Source organism: Metopolophium dirhodum, chromosome 8 (genome assembly GCF_019925205.1).
Source record: "Metopolophium dirhodum isolate CAU chromosome 8, ASM1992520v1, whole genome shotgun sequence".
Classification (NCBI taxonomy): Eukaryota; Metazoa; Arthropoda; class Insecta; order Hemiptera; family Aphididae; genus Metopolophium; species Metopolophium dirhodum.
Window position 1 is genome coordinate 12,429,605 of NC_083567.1, and position 19,921 is coordinate 12,449,525.

The 19,921-nt window shown below is 28.8% G+C and overlaps 1 protein-coding gene across 3 annotated transcripts in view; it reads right to left on the reverse strand.

Annotated features, from left to right (window-relative positions):
• The window catches only part of LOC132950807 (uncharacterized), a 321,853-nt gene that overhangs the window by 53,227 nt on the left and 248,705 nt on the right, over positions 1-19,921 (reverse strand). The gene's annotated exons all lie outside the window — the stretch shown is intronic.

A 19,921-nucleotide genomic window follows, 5' to 3' on the forward strand; every position in this document is an offset into this window, starting at 1 on the left:
TAATACACCCTACCAACCCCTCTTAAATAGGTATCGGGTAGTAGATAAGTGGAAAAGTCTTATAATTGAGGGGGCAACTAATATATAAAATTTAATTTTCAAATTTTATTGAATTGTGGAAAATATAAAAAACTGGCACCGGGACTCTTAAGCAAACAAATTTGTTAATCACGTTAATTTTGTCACGATTTATTTTCAAATAAAATTGTTTAGATTTAAGTTTTGATTTAAATTCCTTATGATTATTTATTATTGTTAAACTATCAAATTATAAATTGTGTTAATTTTAGATTCTGAGTGGAATGTCAATACATTTTATCAATATCATTTTACAATGATGTGTGTGTTTTTTTTTTTATTATTTTATTTTTGTGTCTGTCATCACGGTTTGGGGCAGTAAGACTGCTTCGATTTTCTTCAACAGTATCTTGTTCGATGGTAAAATGAATCTAGTTGGTGCATTTAGAAGGTCAAAATTTAAAATTCTCAATAGTTTTCAAAAGCGCCGGGAAAAACAACATAAAAAATTAAGGAAAAACGGGAATTTTTACGCAAAATCGATTTTGGTTTTTGGTGTAACTCTAAAACAAATGAACGTATATTCATGAAATTTTCACTGAATGTTTATATTAGCATTTTATATCAAATTTAAAATTTAATAACTATTTTGTAGTTAAAAATTTATAAAATGTTCAACTTTTATAGCTAAGATATAAACATTTAAAACAAGGCGTAAATAGGTTATATATAAATTACCTTATTCACAATAATATCATCAAATATACTTGGTAATATCATAGGCTGACTGACAGTTTTCGCTCAGAATCGTTTTTCTTATACAATGATGTTATATCATTGAATTCAAATTTAATCCATTACAGTGACCCACTTATGACCTACTGTACAGTTGAGCGACATCCACTCACTCACCTTTTTATGCATTATTTTTATAATTTATATAATAGCTGTGTACCTATGTAGTGGTAACATATTTTTCATCTAATAATTTTTACTTTTTTTCAATTTTTCTAAATGGGTTTTTTACGGGTTTGTAAATATAAAACATTTGACATAAACTTGAGTCATTACCAATTGTATTTATACTAGAATTTTATAGAACCATTTTTATAATTTTCAAAATATTTTGTTTTTTTTTTGTGCTATTAGACTTATATAAGCGTTTGATATGTTCGACTTTTTTTTGAAGTTTTTTTTATATAATATTATGAAATATTTGTTTACAAGTGAAAAATTTAATAATTTATACAATGTTCCCTGTTTTATAATTACTATCGTATTCAAATTATTTACGAAATTTATTATTTAAATGAAAAACGACTGATAACAATCGCATTTTATATACGTTGATATAAAATTACATTATGATTGAAATTATATTTAACACAATATACACAGTACTGTGACATAATATTATTGTCATAATACTCAATTACGAGGCGTATTATATTAGACACCTACGAAATTTATACAACACAGCGACTTTCCCGTTTTTTTGTTTTTATAAACCGTCATTATAATATTATTTTACTTATAAAGCGCAGATTGATGTATAATGTGATTATAATAAAATATTATATAAACGTTTTGATATTCCTAGCGGAGCGATTGGTTTTCCATAGATGTGGTATTTTTTTTTGTGTCTGCCGTCGAATTTCGGCTTTCGTAGCAATAAAAGTGCTTCGTACACGTTTATTAGATTTGAGAGGAGCAATGAATGTATTGGTTTTCCAATTATGTACGTGTGTGTGTGTTGTTGTGTCTGACGTCAACTTTCTGCGTTCGTAGCAGTAAAAATGTTTTAATCTCTAACTCTTAAACGTCATTCTGTATCGATTCATCTTACTCATTTATCGATACGATTATTATTTACAATATAAGAAAATTATAAAATTTAGATTTAGACATAAGCGCCAAAAAATTTTAATTAATTAATTAACAGGTATGTGTATAAATAGGGAATAAGCGACATTTAGTTTTAAATGTTAGCATAAGCACCATAGGATTTTACGTTATGGGGCCTAAGCGACAACATCATTATTATAGTTGATAATAGATTTTATATAAAAAAACCATTTTCTGTTATCTGTTCAGTTGACGATAAATAATCTTAATCTTAAAAATGCAATATCGTATGAAGTTATTAACATTTTTATTCCAAAGAGAATATTTATCTACGTTTCTATTAAAATAACATAATATCATTTATTTATGATTTATGATTATAAATTATAATATTATTATCAATGAAAATTAACTATGATTGACTATTTGTGTCTTATAATAATTATTAGTTTTGCGTGTGAATATTCACACAATAAGGAGAAAATTAATACGACATAAGCGCCAAAATACTAGTACTAAAATTGTAGGCAAGGAAATGAATGGGGCATAAGCACCAAATTATATAATAATAGCCAATTCTAACTAATACTAATGTTTAACTAAAAAAATCGAAGAACCATTGTCTTAAATAGAGTATAATTCATCTTTTTTATTCTTATCATATTTTTTTAAATTAAAAATATAATCTACAAAATGTAATTATTGTTAAAAAAATAGTTTTTTAGCTCTCCTGAATAATTTTGAAAATGTCGCTTATGCCCTTTTGCATTGTAGCTATCGATATATTCGCTGACAGACTGCGTCTCTCCTCAGATTGCTCAGAATCACTTTTCGTGTACCTACCAGTGGCGTGGTGAACAATTTTAATTAAAGGAGCCAAATATATTTTATTCATCGACCCACTCACCCACAACAGGATGTATAGCAAAATTTAATGATATCTCAACTCACAAGCTCATAATTTAGAAGCAATATATCTTACAAATTTTACCACCACTACCACCACCACTCCTAAAAATCATCGTAGCCGAGGCTCAAAAAAAATATGACTTTCCATGTGAATGGTACCTATACTATATGTCTATACACATTGATATAATATAATATATAACACATATTATACAGTACAGTGACATATATATGAGAGTGACTGCTCTGTTTTTTTTTTTATTCAAAACATATTAATATATTATACACATATGCTCCGAATAAAAAACTAAACCGTTATCAATTTTCACTGACGATTTTCGTTGGTTATAATATGTATAAAGGTGATTTTTTTTACGCCTACCACCGTTTAAAAATTAATAGATATTATATATACTATACATATCAGTTAGAATGAAACGGACGACGAAGGTATGTTGTATAATCGAAAGCTGCCATCCGAATTATGATAATAATATATATAATAATAATAATAATCACAACTGCAACAGATGAACTCCATTTAAAAACTGAGAAATAATAATCGTACGATAATGACATAACTATGTACAGGGTATAGAAAAGAAGAGATTTTTCGATAATCGTAAGCGACCCATGTCCTACGTGCTGCGTTTTCGTTGGTGATATAATATTATATTAATCGACATTGAAATGGTACATTTGTTTGCAGGCTAACACGAGTTTAGCAAAATATAACCAAAATCTAACGGAGTTTCGCAACAAAAACAAATTGTTTACGTGGATGTTTTTTAAGTATAGAATAATATTATGCTTAATATTCTTACAGATATACCAATGATTAAAAATACTTAAATTGTCTGACGTTATTTAGAACAATAGATACAACGACATTAAAAATTGCAATGTTAGCTCGTTCTTTCTTCATCGCATAATTCAACGGTTCTAAAGTAAAATAAAGTTCTGCTGAAATTGAAAATTCTAACTATTTGAACTTGTAGTATTTTAAATGATTTTTGTCTGGTTATTTTATGTGTATTGTTAGTTGTGCAGAAACTCTTTTAAATACGTTAAATTTGTTCAGTACAGAGATAACATTAGTATTAATTATAAAGATTAAAACTGTATTATAATATGTACATTATACCAAAATAAGCATTTCGTTGAATAGAAGATTATTATAAATCATTAAAATGTAAAACGGTATAATGAACTTTTAACCGAAATTTAAATAATGTGACTGAAAACTATTGATTTATTCAATTAAAATCTACAAGAGCTCAAATATATAGATTTTTTTTAACGCATGGACAATAAAGGATAAGCGTACAGACAGCATTATAGGTACTATTTAAATTTTTTATAATAATATACAGACGATGCATACATCACTTTAAATTACTGTTAAATTTTTAATAGAGGGTTAAAATAAAAAATACTTACTGAACTTTAGGAGTTTTAAACTATCATCAAAATAAAACTATGAAATATCATATGTTATAATATTCTTTTACCATTCAATCAATTAAGTAGTTTGTTAAATCATATTTAGCAAGTGATTTAAGAGATAATGTGAATAATAATTTTAAACGTTTAATAAAAGAAGTAGATAACATTAGTCCTTTTGATTTTAATTATTTCAACAAATAGAGTGAACATTTGTCTTCAATTTAATAATTATTAAAATAAAATATTTGGATCTGAAATAATATAATCAAGTTAATTTTGTGTCATTCTATTATTAATTGATAAGTTCTTGTAATATAAATACTGTTTAAATATGTATATTTTATCGGGTGTTTTTCGATATCTAGTTAATAATGTTTATGTCGGTGCATGATTTATTTTACTTACACCTGTTACTCGACCTTTCATGGATGTGCAGTATCGATTTGATTGATTTGTGATTAAAAAAGAGATTGATGTTTACTATCGTTATAAGAAAAGTATTTCAGTGACGTATTATGAAAAAGGTAGAAAAGTAAAAATAAATATATCGAGAGTATTTATTAAAGTTTAAAGAACAAGTCTATGGCACGAATATAAAACTTAAGTACTTACTTAAATAAATGGAAAGAACTGAATAAACGTAGAGATAGAGAATTATATTTACTTATTGGTATTTGGCTTGTGAAAATATAGTGTATGTAATACATAGGTATATAATACTTGCATTCTGAAAATTCATCGCATTTTTAATATGTAAATAAAATAATTTTACGAGAATAAAATATTAATCAGGTAATACATTTCCAGAATATTAAAATAATAATTATTTATCAAATATTTTAATATAACCATCAGTATCAGATATAAATATAAATTTGTTATGTAGAAGCCGTATCAGATTTAAATCAACAAAAAAATTATATTTTTAGTTGTGATGTTAATAATAATCTGTCCTTACTTTAGATTCTGATTGAAGCAAACAAGTTATATCAACTGCTTTGGTTTGGAAATGTTCATTTTTACTCGGTTTATGTGAGGAGAAAAATACTAAATAGACAATTGTCGTTCAATTCCATTCATAAGATAAGCACATGAGAAATTAAATTCATAAATCACGAAAACACCAAAACCGGTGATGATGATAGGTATGACGTAAGCAATCATTAATTTTGATAAGACAGTTTGAAATGATTTTTATGGGCGTCATTCATTTGGGCGAATGACCCAAATTTTACCTGAGTAGAGAATATTATATCATTTTGGCGAATTTATAATTATGTTTGTTGTACTTATCAATTAAGTATACAATATACCTATACATTATACCTAGTAGTATATAATTATAATATGTAAGTATATACTTGTATTATACAGAAATAACTTTTATAGTATTGACTAGCTACATTATAGATCGTTTTAGACAATAATAATTTTAAAGTGCTCAAAACTAAGTCTCTAAAAACGGAAAGAAAAATATATTTGACATATTATTAGGTGTCCATATAAGTTTTTCGTAAATAATATACAGGGTGTAACGGAAAGAACTGACTAATGCAATAACTGTTGTTATAATCAATATTATAATATTGTTTAAATTATTATTTTTTGAACCTGAAATTACAAATTTAAAAATATGATTCAATTTTTTTTGGAAAATTTCAAAATTGCCAATTTATTAATCTGATTATAAGAACAATTTATATGAATAAAACATTTATCTAAGTCAAGTAGTTTATTTTTAGATTTTTTTTAAATATCAATATTTTTTAGAGTAAATTAATTTAAAACATAATACTTTTTCAAAATATTATTTGTGGCATAAGTATATTTATTATTCAAATTTTCACCATTTTTGTCATACATTTAACTAGCATGAATTTTTTTTTTGTTAGATCTTTCTGTTACACCCTGTATATATAAGATCGCCTAAAAAATGTACTAGATATACTAGGGTCCCATGTAAATATCGCCCAAATAATATGTATAAATTCGCCCGAACGATATGAAATTTTGAGTTATTGCCCAAATGAAAGCCGCCCAATTTTTTACGCAAATGTCTAAGTGACCAAGTCCAAACGGCAATATTTATCTAATATTATTCTTTATCACTGCTGAGTGTTTTGTATGTAGTTAATAACTGTTAGTTTCTAGTTTCATATTAAGTTTACAATATTTTTAACGCATCAGAAGTACATCGGGAAACTTCAACGGACAAGGATAGAAAACCAACTCGTATTAGTTATTATAATATTAATAATAACTATTAAAACCATTTAGTTTTAAAAACTTTTTGTAATCTATCAATATCCAAACAAATATTATTTAAGATGTTGTTTTTAAATCTATGTTTAGGTATATTAAGTACGCAGAAGAAAATGTATTGGTCTTTATTTATTTTTCCCTTTATTTTATTGTGTACCAAAACTGACTTATTGTAAATTAATTTTGAAAAATGAAGTGAATTTTTACGCATAAATTCAAAACAAATTAGCAAAAAAATAAATAATATGGTAATAAGATGAAAAAGTTTTACTTTAAATAATTTTTGTTTACGCTCTTCTTAAGGAAAAAAATTGTTCTTTCCCGCTCGTTAACGAAGTAAGTGGATATTTTTTGTTCATTCTTTAATGTTCTTAATTGACTTAAAATATAACAGTACAAACAGATTTTTTTTATTATACCCATTCACCCAATCATGCGAATTGATTACATCAGTACGAACCATCGATACAATTATTTATAATAAATTCATTTAGAGTTTAGACAATGGTATTATACATTATTAATCGTACACACGCCACTTATATTGGGTTTGAGTTGTTTTTGAAGTTTTCTTTTAATATTTTTGTATCTATTGTTTTTATTTCTTGTCATAATTTGTATACATATTGCGTACATCATTATTAAACTAATCATGGGATTTTGAGTGTAGGTTTATGTTGTTGTTGTTATTATTATTATTATTATTACCATCATTATCTTCGTTATTATAATTTCCTGCATACACGACAAAATATCTCATACTTGAAAAATACGTGACGTAAAAAAGGAGGAAAATAGTAAAAGCGCACGTATAAGTTGTATACATAATATCCTCGGGGCAATGATGCGCTCATTTTCACTCTTGCCTTTTTTCTTTTGACGATTGCTTGATTGCGGTAGTTACGCTAGGAAAAAATATGTTCTCCGGGATGTTTACGTGTAACGTGTACTAATTTGCAGATGCCATATCATTATTATTATTATCATCATCAGCATCGTCATCATCATCACCGTTGTTACCCGTAGGTATATGAATATAATGTTATATTGTCTTGTTTTTTGTGCTAACATGCTAATATCATATAGTTCGTAGGGTAAAAAGAGAGTGATAACCTACCCATATACAACCGAGATAATATAATAATATTATGTATGGTACGTTAGGTTAGGCGAGGTTGTATACATATATCTATTCGTACAATTTGCATCATGGCCCGCGCGGTGTTCACGATGTCGTTTTAACTTTTTCTTAGCGCAATGTGGAAATTGGGTTTTTGTAAGTAATTCAGAATGGCGAAAACATCGCGATACATTCTATAGTACGCATATGTGTGCATATAGGTATATAAGCCTCGCAGAGATTAGGCACACTCGTTATTATTTCCTCTCCGACTTTATCGACGCGCGAGACACGCATGTTGGAATTTTTAAAATGATACAAGAATATTTAAAGAGCCCCGTTTTGTCCGGATAGAAAATCTTCCGACGGAAAAGTGATTTTTGTATTTGACTATTTTTTTAAAACATCCCAAAATTGTGATTCATCGCGTACAATATTGTTCGGTATTTTTTTATCTAGAACAAAACCGCTCACCCATATTTGGGTAGATTTTAAATTTTTAATCCAACAGTAAGTTATAATGATCAGAAAATATTACGCGTTCTCAATAATAATTGATGCACGGTATATATCAGGGATGTTTGGTTCACTTCTCATTCCTGTGAGACACCAAATGTTTTTACTAAAGCAACAATATTATCCAAAATATTTGTATGGTATATTCATCTCATTTCACATTTTATTCAATTTGATTTCTGAAGATGATCGGCAAAATATTATGCTCTTCACGACCACCCCTGTGTATAATGTATTAATTATGTTAATATTATTCAATTAAAATTAAATTGGTGCTTATGGCTTGGACATGTCTTTTACCTTAGCAAATAGTTTGGCTTCATGTTGATTAACCAGTAGGTATTGAAATACAATATCTGTTAAAATTAAAATGCGTACAATAAATTTTAATAAATTAATAAGCCAAGGCAATTAAATAGAGATATATTTTATTTTTTGATCTTTGATCTTTGAGTTTTCCACACTTAGTGCTAAACAAAATTTTTCTTTTTTATGCTAAAAAAAGGTTAATCAATATTGTCGCTTTTATCTCGTGTTCAACGCAAGATTAAAATCGCAATTTTGTGATTAAAATATTTACATAATATGTCGAGTTGTAAACATTAATACTATTATAGTATTATTTATTATTAGTCTTATAAGTTATAACATTACAGTTTTGACGGTGGTACATTTTATGTGCTTACGTTCTGATTATTCGGCATCAGAATTTAATTCTATCTCAAGCTTTATTTATAATATTAAATTTATCTTAAGACAGTGATTTTTAAATTTTTATTCATCGCATACGTAATTGCCAAAATGATACTGAACAAATTACGATTTTATCATTAAAATCGGTTCCCTCTTTTATACACGACGGAAATATTACAACAGCATTGCATTTTTGTGTTATCAGTAGAATAATGACTTGACTGGTGTTTTTAATATCCGTTCATAATAATATAACCATACTATATATTTTATAAACGTATACACTGCTATTATAATGTAATAGGTTTTATAACTCACAGTTTTATAACCGACCAAAATTTTTTCAGAAGGCAGCGGAAATTAATGTTAGAAATACGACCGCTAGTGCCAGTAGAGGTGTTCGATAATTGAACCATTTTTGCATTAACGGTTCCAATACATGAAAAGATTTAATTTGAATGTCTAACATTACAATCGCATACCACGAGAGGATAAAATTATGGAGGTATCTATATATTTATTACTGCAGGCTTCTGCATTTATAGCCTAAATAAATTACGGTCGTACTTTATTATTGTTTGCCGGACCCTTAAGGTTCCGGCGATTCAGCGTAAAAATAGCAAGTTCGTATTATCTTCGTAACAATCGTTATTATTTTTAAACACTATTAAAGTTGCATATTTTATTATTCCCATCGAACGTTTAGTTTTAATAATGTTGATCTTATCGAACTAAAGCAATATTATGATTTTTTTCGCTGGCCTTAAAAACGACTGAATATGGTATAATGATTTGTTATTAAATAAATTATTGGGAAGTCTCAGGTCAGATACTTGACTCATTGTCAAATCTACTCGTAAAGCTATAATTTATTTAACAATCGATGCAGGTATGTATTATAATATTTTACACTTACGAATAAGTACGTTTAGTTTTAATAATGTTAACCTTATCGAACTAAAGTAATGATATGATTACTTACAAACCTAAAAGACGACTGAATATCGTTACGATTCGTAATCAAATGAAGTTAGAAACGTCTTATTGTTAAATGTACGTGTAAACTATAATCCATTTAACAACAATAATATTGTCGTACGGCATATAGAATTAACGTGTTGTAACTTATATTATTAATTTACACTTATCGAATAAAACAAACGTTGAACGTAATTATTACTATTTAGCTCTTATTCGGTCGAATATATAAAAACCATTATCGCGACACCGGATTAATCCCATTAAATATAATAGTACGTATATTATGATCAGTGAAGTACCTAGTCTAGCTGCTACACGCGCTCTTTCGTTTATATCGACATAATATCGGTCTCGAGTCTACACCATCGTCGGTAAAAAATAAAACGGATCAAGGGTACCAATGTCATTTATTGCGATGGTGAATTGATCGCATGTAAATCGTCTTCGGAGAATCTGATAACAGGATATTGCGTTGATCTCGTAAGACCTGTCGGCTAACATTTCAGTTATAAATCTTCTGCGAGATATACGTTCGACAATCGGAGCAGTGTATTTCGCGGCGAGTAGGGTAGACGTGTATCTTAGAATTCTCGTTCGTGTTTCGGTTTTATTAATTTATTATACATATTATTACTGTTTTCGTTTTTGGTTTTTCACCGTACCCGTCTAGTTGTCGCGCATTGTGCATTTTCGTAACGTTAAGTTGGTTCGTTGGGCGTTAAATTTATTACCGATAACGTATAACGGTTTGACGTTGTATATTATATGCTATGAAGTTGTTGTGACCATGCACGGCCATGCAACGTTTTTAAAGTTTAAGAGGTCCTATTATTTTTTTTCAAATTTATTTTTCTATTTCTATCCTGTCAGATTTTGTTGGTTTTTGTGACTTTAACTAACTTATGTGTGCCGAGTTCGTTCGATCGTAAAACCTGATCGGAACGAAAACAATTTTTAAATCAACCGATAACGGTTAGTCAATGTTGTTATTTTATCAAAGAAAATCGAAAAAGTAACAGGTAACGAATAACTTCATGATTGGTGTACTCAAACAAACTGCAGAGTACGATCTTCTTTACTTTTATAAAATACTTTTTTTGCATGCCATGTATAACTCACGCGTAAGATTCTTTTGATGTATTCAAATAATAATCATGCATATGGTAAATATATCGATATTCCTGTAGAAATATATTATACTTTTTAAGCTTATTCATTTTCCTGTTTTAATACCAAACCATATTTATTATTTATAAATAATAAATATGTGGCATAAGTATATAAAAGTTCCGAGGTTACTGTACCAATCCGTTTACATCAGAGGTCATTTCAATTTTATAACGTTGTAATTTATGTCTATGTTTTATGTATATAAATTGTTACAATTTAAATATAAATAAGACGGTGATATAGTAATATTAATATACATTTTTATATTATTAACATTGTATTTGTTACAATGAAATCCTATTTCAACTTAAATGTAAAAATAAATACACTCAAATATATAATTTTTAGCGCTTAATATTTATATAAAAAAATATGTGTCCATATTGGTGTTTAGCACTTTTAATTGTATTATCCGATTAGACAAAATCATATAATTTCGTAGAAATTGATATAAGTCATGTGTCAAAATACTAAATATATTGTGTACCTACTAAAAACAACAAGGATTGGAAATTTAAAATAAAAATTATTTTTTTTAAGACTCGAGTCGATGAGTTTTTGAAATCCAGCAAACATATTATCTTTAAAAACGTTTTACGCATGGCCTATGCAACTGAAGTATCCTATTATTATCATCAGAAAAATATTTGTAATCTGAATTCGTTGTAATAGAAACTAGCCAATGTACAAGAATATTTATTTTTGTTCTTGTTAGTTTTTACGATCGTGGTCATTAATGTTCTTAATTCGTATATTTTAGGTTTAAGATGAATTTAATATACAAGGTATTAAATTATTTTATGAATTTAATTTAATAAAAATGATAATAATAATATTATGTAAGAATAATTTTTAAAACAGCGCATTGTGTACGCAATTTTACTGCAACAAATATCGTTTTATGAAAAAAATAAATAATTGAGTCATAAAATAATAAGAACAATAATAATATAGTACCTAACCTAGGTCATCTAGCGTTGCAAAAACATGAGCAATTGTAATAAAAATATTTTGCAAAAAGTCGGGTGACTTGAAACGAATATGGATGGACTTACATCACTGTTAAGAAAACTAAAATACTACAAACGAAAAACATTTCCCTCTGGATTACAAGAGAAAACACTTTTTATAAGGTTTCATAAATGTTGCATGTTTCAAATTTTGTTCTTTGTCACGTTTACAGAATATATTTGATTATTATATTATATATATTTTTTAATTTAGTAAGGTTTAAACTTTAGGAAGTGTGTAAATTATTTATTTTATATTGAGTATAAGTACTAAAATAACACCAAAATTCTGTTTAAATGATTTTTTGAATTTGTAGAATATTATTATAATGATAGAATTATTTAGTACGTGGTAGGTAATTTTAAATGAGACAAGAAAATATGTAGAGTAAATATCCAAAATGTATGATATTAATATGTTTGAGTTGAATGCTTCAATTACATATGGAAACTAATGTACCTAATACCTATATATTATATAATATAATATTATGTATATTTGTAAATGATATATTGTAGGTACCTAATACAGTGTATTTCTGTTTTTGTAAGTTGAACACAATATTTTCAAACTGTTACTTTTTTTAAATTAAACTTTATTTTAATATTTAAAAATAAATACAATTATAGCCTTTACGAAAATTTGAATGAGTAGAGGTGGTAAAATAATAACATGCATTTACATAATATAATAATATAAATTGTTTTCCTTAGCATCAAACAAAACAAAAATCTAATTTAGGTAGACTTTAAAATGACGCAGTAGAATCGTTAGTTGCTTCTTAGTGCCGAGTTAAACTTTGTCAAGAGTAGTTAATACTTTAATGGATAACTGGTGACTCATTTCACCAACTGTGTGCCGTTAGCTCCTAATCATTATGCACAGACTAAGCTAGGTTAAAAACAACAATAAAATCACATAAAACAAAAATAATTTCAACAAATATTCGGTCAAATTGTTTTAGATTCTCAGTGGAGCGATGAATGTTTTGATATTACATAATTAATAATAATTTATGACGTGTGTTTTTATTATTATTATTTTTGTGTCTGAGGACACAATTTATAGACGAAAAAATGCTCTGATCATAAACATTGATGGAGGTTCAGAGTAAATCCACAACACATTTATATGAGAGTTTGCTGATGGCATTTTGACGAATTTATATTATAATAAATAATAAAGTTATATACTCGTACTATTATAATAATTAATATTCATAATATAATATAATTATTATTTATACGTTTTCTGAAAAAATTAAACCAACCTACTATAATATAATACTAATAGTAAAATAAATCACTCTAATATAATAGCAATATCAAGAAATATAATATTAGTACCTACTATTCAGGCTGACAGGCAAAATGTGTGCAAAAATTGTATTTTTTTTTTAGCAAGAACAAATAATCTACCTACAAAATAATACATTATGTCATTATCTGTGCTGATTTTAATGACAACCTATATTTAAATCCTAAGACAGTTAGACAACCAGATAATGAAGGAAAATATGTACTTAAAAACGCACTATATATCTTCAAGAAGTGTACTTGTGAAATTCCGCTTAGCTAGCTGTAACAAAAATATTATATTTATCCCCACCCCCATGCATGCATAAGGCACGTATAATTGTTTTTTTTCGCTCAGTGCTCAATTTCGTTATATTATTATAATATTTCACAAAATGTCTTAAATATTAAGTACATCCGACATTAAGTACCCGACACAGAAGCTTTTTTTTAGACGGCCACTTTATTTTCATTTGTTTACCTTCTATTTGAAGTATGAAATATACAGCAATACAATATTATGAACAATATTTCAATTACGATACAATAAATGAGTACAATCAATTAAAAATGTCTATTTGTCGTGTAGATTCTCTATAATAATATCATTGTTGTACAGGTTCTAATAAAACCAACTCGTGTAATTTAGTTTGAATGACGGGAGCTAGAGAAATACATTTTTTTTTTATTTTTACGATATTATTCAATATGGAAAGTGCCTTGTGTACAGATTGTTGTTTGATAAAAATTATTTATTCGTAGTTCAACGAACAAATATAATAGTGTATAATCAAACTATTGATAAATTATTATAATACAATAATAATAATAAATGAGTTGAATGTTTATTGGGAATAATTGAATAAAATTATAACTGAATAATATTATAGTGTCAGTAATTTATACTTTGAACCATTGGCTTTGAACAAAACGAGTTATGTATATTCCGTGGAAATTTAAGTACTTGAATAAATAATAAAAATGTTGATGTACTCGTACGTTGCATATTATAATATAGGTAGGTGGTACCCCTACTCTAAGTTGTTGAAAAAAAAATTTTAATCAAAAAATGGCAATAAAACGTACTCATAATTTCTATACGAAAATGAGTTTATACCGTGGAAAAAGAAGAGTCTATACGAAATATATTTATTGCATGATTTTTAAATTATAAGTAAAAAAAAGAAAATTGTCTATTCCATCGAATCGAATAAATATATGATGATAATATCATTTAACGGAAAGTGTATATATAGCGTTATAAAATTAATCGAGTTCCGAGTTGGAAACAAAATCACGACGATCGGATCCGTGTAATAGGTAATAATAATAATAATAATATGCGCTATGCGCTAACCTACGATCGACCAGCTATACAATAATAGTAATATAATGTAGTCGATAACAATCGCTGTCGGACGTTGGGCGAGCCATATGCGCACCGAATGGAAATGACGATAAATGTGTACACACACACACACACACACACACACACACACACGCAACCTAACGTTGACGATCCGTGATCAGATATCGCGGACAAAGGTCGGGGCAAAGGCACATCGGAAACGGTCGCGTATTTATATCGATCGCGGCGAGTAGTGTGCGACCGTTTCGATTTTATAACGGCGTAACGTGCGAGCATTGTTAAATACCGACTCAAACCGTTTGAGTATATCACTCGTAAACCGATTCGGTCATTGGTCATTGTCGCGCAGAACTCGACGTCGTCGCCACGACAGGCGTGCGCAGAAATTAAGTTTTGGGAAGGGGGGGGGAGAGTGCCTACGATATTTTTGGGGCCCTCTCCTGACAACGCACACGTATACATAATCAGTGGTATATAATATCTATTTCTAAGATGACATTGTAATGTTTATTATTATTATTTCATATTTGTACATGTTATTTTGTAGTCAATAATATCTAGCTCAGTCCAATGGCCACAGTTGCAGCGGACTTTGTTAAATAATAAAAAAAAATAAAAATATATCTAGCTGTAAAAATTATAACAAGTTATTCCACGCAAATTAAAAATATTTTACGTTTTATTATTATTTTTTTTTTAATCTCGAAACATATGGCTTATTATTATTACCACATATTTAAGAAAAAATGACATTTTATTCAAGGAACATCAGTCAAATTACTGCAGGCTCCCTATACTCCGGGACTTAAATTTTAAGGCCCGAATCAGCCCAGGCACATCCTGCACCTCTCGTGCGTACTGCACCACTATACAATAATACTGACTGCGGATCGACTCGTATTAACACCCGTCCGAGGGTCTCGTCCGTGTCCATAAGAAATGTAAACACAAATGTATTCTATTTATTTATTTTTTCGTGTTCCACACTTCATCAACATCCATTCCGGCCCATATCGGTGAGATGTATTTACTCTAGGGTTGCGTGTGTTAACTCTCTGTATGGCGGAAGTTCCGGCCGATCACCCGCAATGCGGCCCGCGACCCGATTTCCGGCTGCCGTCCGTCCGTCCGAAAACGCGCAGGATAATGGATAGTTCTCCACACGCGCACGTTTCGAATTTACATTCGGCTGCGGCGGTGAGTTATCGGTCTCGCACCCGGTCTGTTGTCTGAACGGAAGAAAAATAATTTCGACCAACAACAATCGGAACATATTATAATAATATACTGACGGGTCCGACACGAGATCGGTCACAGGCAGAGAACACCAATTTATCCGCGCACCGATATCCAGCCGAGAATTTTGAGCCACCTCGCGCCGCCGCGGGTGATTGACAGCCTATAACATAATATTGTCGCGAGTTGAATTGGTATACCTACGCGTAGAGTGCTATTATTATTAATCGTTATTAGCGGCGCCGCCGAAAACGAACTCAAAATAAATACGTCGTGTGCTGCAGCTGTATGGCAATACTTTGCATAGTACGTCGATATTGTTACCTATTATGATATGTTATTTTTATAACAGACGCGTATGACTGTATGAGATACAGCGGAGTAAATATATAGAAATTCGGGCCAGACGCAAAAAATCGAAAGGCCCGTTGCTGGCCATTTCTCATGACGAAAAATAATACCCGGCATCATGAAAGGGCCCTTTTGTTTTTGTTGTTTTAATGACCGACAGAAAGGTCCCCCCCCCCCCGTACATTATAGGGTTGCCACTTGCCAATGATGTTGATGCGCCCGCAGCACTCCTCTATTCCCCTAGAGTTTTGTTTGCGAACGTGGTGTATACATAACGTCTCCCTTCTGGGCCATGCCTGGGCGCTCAACACAAACAATATATATATAAATCACCGCAGGACAACGTAACGATCCGTTACATGTGTCAGACGTCTTTTTCTACACCGGGACCACAGATTTAGTGCGAAGAAGACTGAAGGTGCTGACGTAAGTGTCGTAGGTGGTGTCCTCTGCTCAATTTAATGAAAACTAACAGTACTCCGATACAGTACATTTATAAATGTAATACCACCAACTAATTTATTTGAGATTTGTTTCTAGGAGAGTCAAAAACAATATATTTTGTCATACTGTTATTATTCCAAGTTTAATTTTTCAGAATGAGATCCAGTAACCCGTTTTTATGCCTACTTTAAACGCGTCTTTTCGATGGTTTTAGTTGATTTATTTTATGACCACGTGGTTGACAGACTTTAAGCGCTGGATAAAAATGTTTCAATCATTGACTGTCAAACTTTTAAACCACTCAATTTTTTTGTCTATAGTTGTCTATATTACGATGTTAATTTTATTGGTCATATTAAATAATTAATGTAGTTATTATTAAAATATAGACAAAAGGAAATATGAGTAAATTTTAAATTAATATATTATGACATTTTAATATTACAAATTGTAAAGCTGACAAATGAATTAATAACGAATGTCTAGTTGAAAAAAATTTTACTGCAAAAAAAATGCACTATGTAATTATTTAATACTAACGTTGCTTTTGCAAACTATATAATATGTATATATTTAACTCTATCTCGTCTCTGTTGTCGGTTATGGCCGTCAGCAATGAACTGTTTTTCATATTTGAAAATGCTTGTCCGTAGCCCGTAGGTAATCTATTATTATAAAACTAATGTCAACTGCTAATGGCATGAACATATTTTCATTGTGTGGTCAGTGTTAATTAATGCTTATAATCATTGTAATAAAATATAATTATTTAAAAAAAATATTTTATTCATAATTCTAATGAATATTATAAAATGATAACATTTATAATTAGGTTATATTTAAATAGTGACGTATACTTCATTTAGATTTTGATTATAGAAATTTACAACTGTAACATCGGTATTATTTTTTTATACTATATATTTTATTTTGTTTTTACATTAATGGTTTTAGGTTTTTTGTTAACACATTTGAAGGACTTGTGTGCAATATTAATGCATTTTTTTTTATAAAAACTGTTATACGAAATGCTCGTCAGTTTAGAAACTGTTTTGACATTTTGTATTTGTAGGTATATAGAGTCAACAAAGCATATAGTTAAAAAATTAATATTTTATATTAAGACCATGAGGGTTTTTAATTAAAAACCCTTAAGCATATTTATTTAGCACTATTAAATGTTAATACTTGGGTCCATAAAAAATATGCTAATAATATGTTTCCATACTAAAAATATTATTTATGGACTTTTGGTTTATGTATAGTATGGAGTTTTTGATGAAATAAATTTTGTTTTAACATAATATATACGGACTTTTTCATAAATAATTACTTGTTCCTCGTGGATTATAGATTTGGGTGTAATTATTTTCGTATAATATTTGAACCGTACTTAGAACATAACGTATCATCCACATTGTACTATACAATGCATTTAAGCAACTATTTAAAAAAAAAATGTTTTTCAACTACATACCTACCACCGAATTGGCATCGATGTATTTTATTAATATGATCATATAATTCATGGTCGTTTTTACGGGTCAAAAATAAAAATAAACTTCATTTTAAACGGAGAACTTTCATTACTCAAAATGAACGACCAATCAATTTTACGTTTACGTCTACATTTTAGAACATGTTGATAGTGAATATTTTAATGGTTAACTGCGTCATGCGTGTGGTAGGTACCAAACCAATTCCGTTCAATTGCAAATCGAATAATATTATATTTAAAAACCTGTGAGTATTTTATTAGGTTACCTATCATTATTTTAATTACGGACAGAAGTATATTGACATTTTTTTTAATGAAGAGATTAATAATGGGATATTAAAAAAAATTAATTATGATTCAAAAATATACTAACTAAATGTATGTATACATACTACTCTAGTAAGCAATTTTAAATAAATAAATAATTTTATTTTCAATTTTCATAGAAAATTTAGTCAGTTTGTATAATTAATAACCCTGAGAATAAGCAAAACTTATAGTATCCACCTACTTGTTATGAATTGCTAAGCTTAAACTTTGTATCGATATAATGTATTATCTTCGTATTGACTCGGGTGGTTATTGATATAGAAACGTTAATTATTACTGAAATCCACTACACGTTAAAAAATTACACTTAAATGGCGATCGAACAGGTAGAAAATAGGTAATGCATTTGATAAATGCAAGTAAACCTGGTAAGATCTGGATATTATGCGTTTCGTGAAACCAAAATAAAAACACATATAGAACGTGTTGGTCGAATATAAAAATGTCTGGTATTTTCAAAAGTTATTTTTAAGTATTTTTATCGTACAATTATTTAAAACATTGGTAATTTGATAAGAGATTAAAAACAAAATAAAAACGTGTCGTTTCATCGGACGAAATATATTGCGATAAATAATGTGAACGTTTTATTTTTGAACTAACTCAACCAGAGTGTTTCGGTCGTATATAGTAAGTTTTACGAGAATGTAATTTTGACATCGCTGTGCCAAACTGCCAACCGAAGTGTAATTTTTAACAACTTCTTTCGGTGAAAACGTTGTGATGAGCATTTCAAACGTTCAGACGACGTTTCCACCTTAAACTGTTTACAACATATTTTGTTTTCGGACCGTTCGTGAGGAGGAAATCCAACCATGCGTGGATAGTAAGGTAAATCGTTTTACTACGTTATCCAATTGCGTACACCTCTATCACGAGGCTGGAAAAATTAAACGGATTTTAGTTTTAATATCAACATTTGTAGGACAACAATATTGCCGACCGGTGTAATATTTTAGTAATTATTATTGCTGAGTACAGTTAAGTTTTTGGTCACGTTTTTCCCAACAACCGATCGATAGCATAACAATTATGGTCAGTGGTTCAGGGGAATATGTTCGGAAAAGTGGACAAAATAATTATAAAATACCGTTTTTCCAAGGTCCTCTAGCGATTACACACATACCTATACATATTATGTGTTTACAATAAAATGTATCCCATTACATATTATTAAATGTAATGTACCCTACATCTTGCCAATATCGCAAGAAAAACGACTGACAAAAGTCAGTTCTAACAGCAATTCGTATATTATTATGTAATGATGAGCATATTATTTTGTTTCGTATTTTCTTCTGATCGCCGTGGGGAAGTATAATAATACATTATCGTCGTGTATATTATTCGAATCGGAACGGGACAACAATTGGATTTGAAACCGATTCCGATCGGAGCTCATCGCTGTATGGGTTATTAACAGAAAA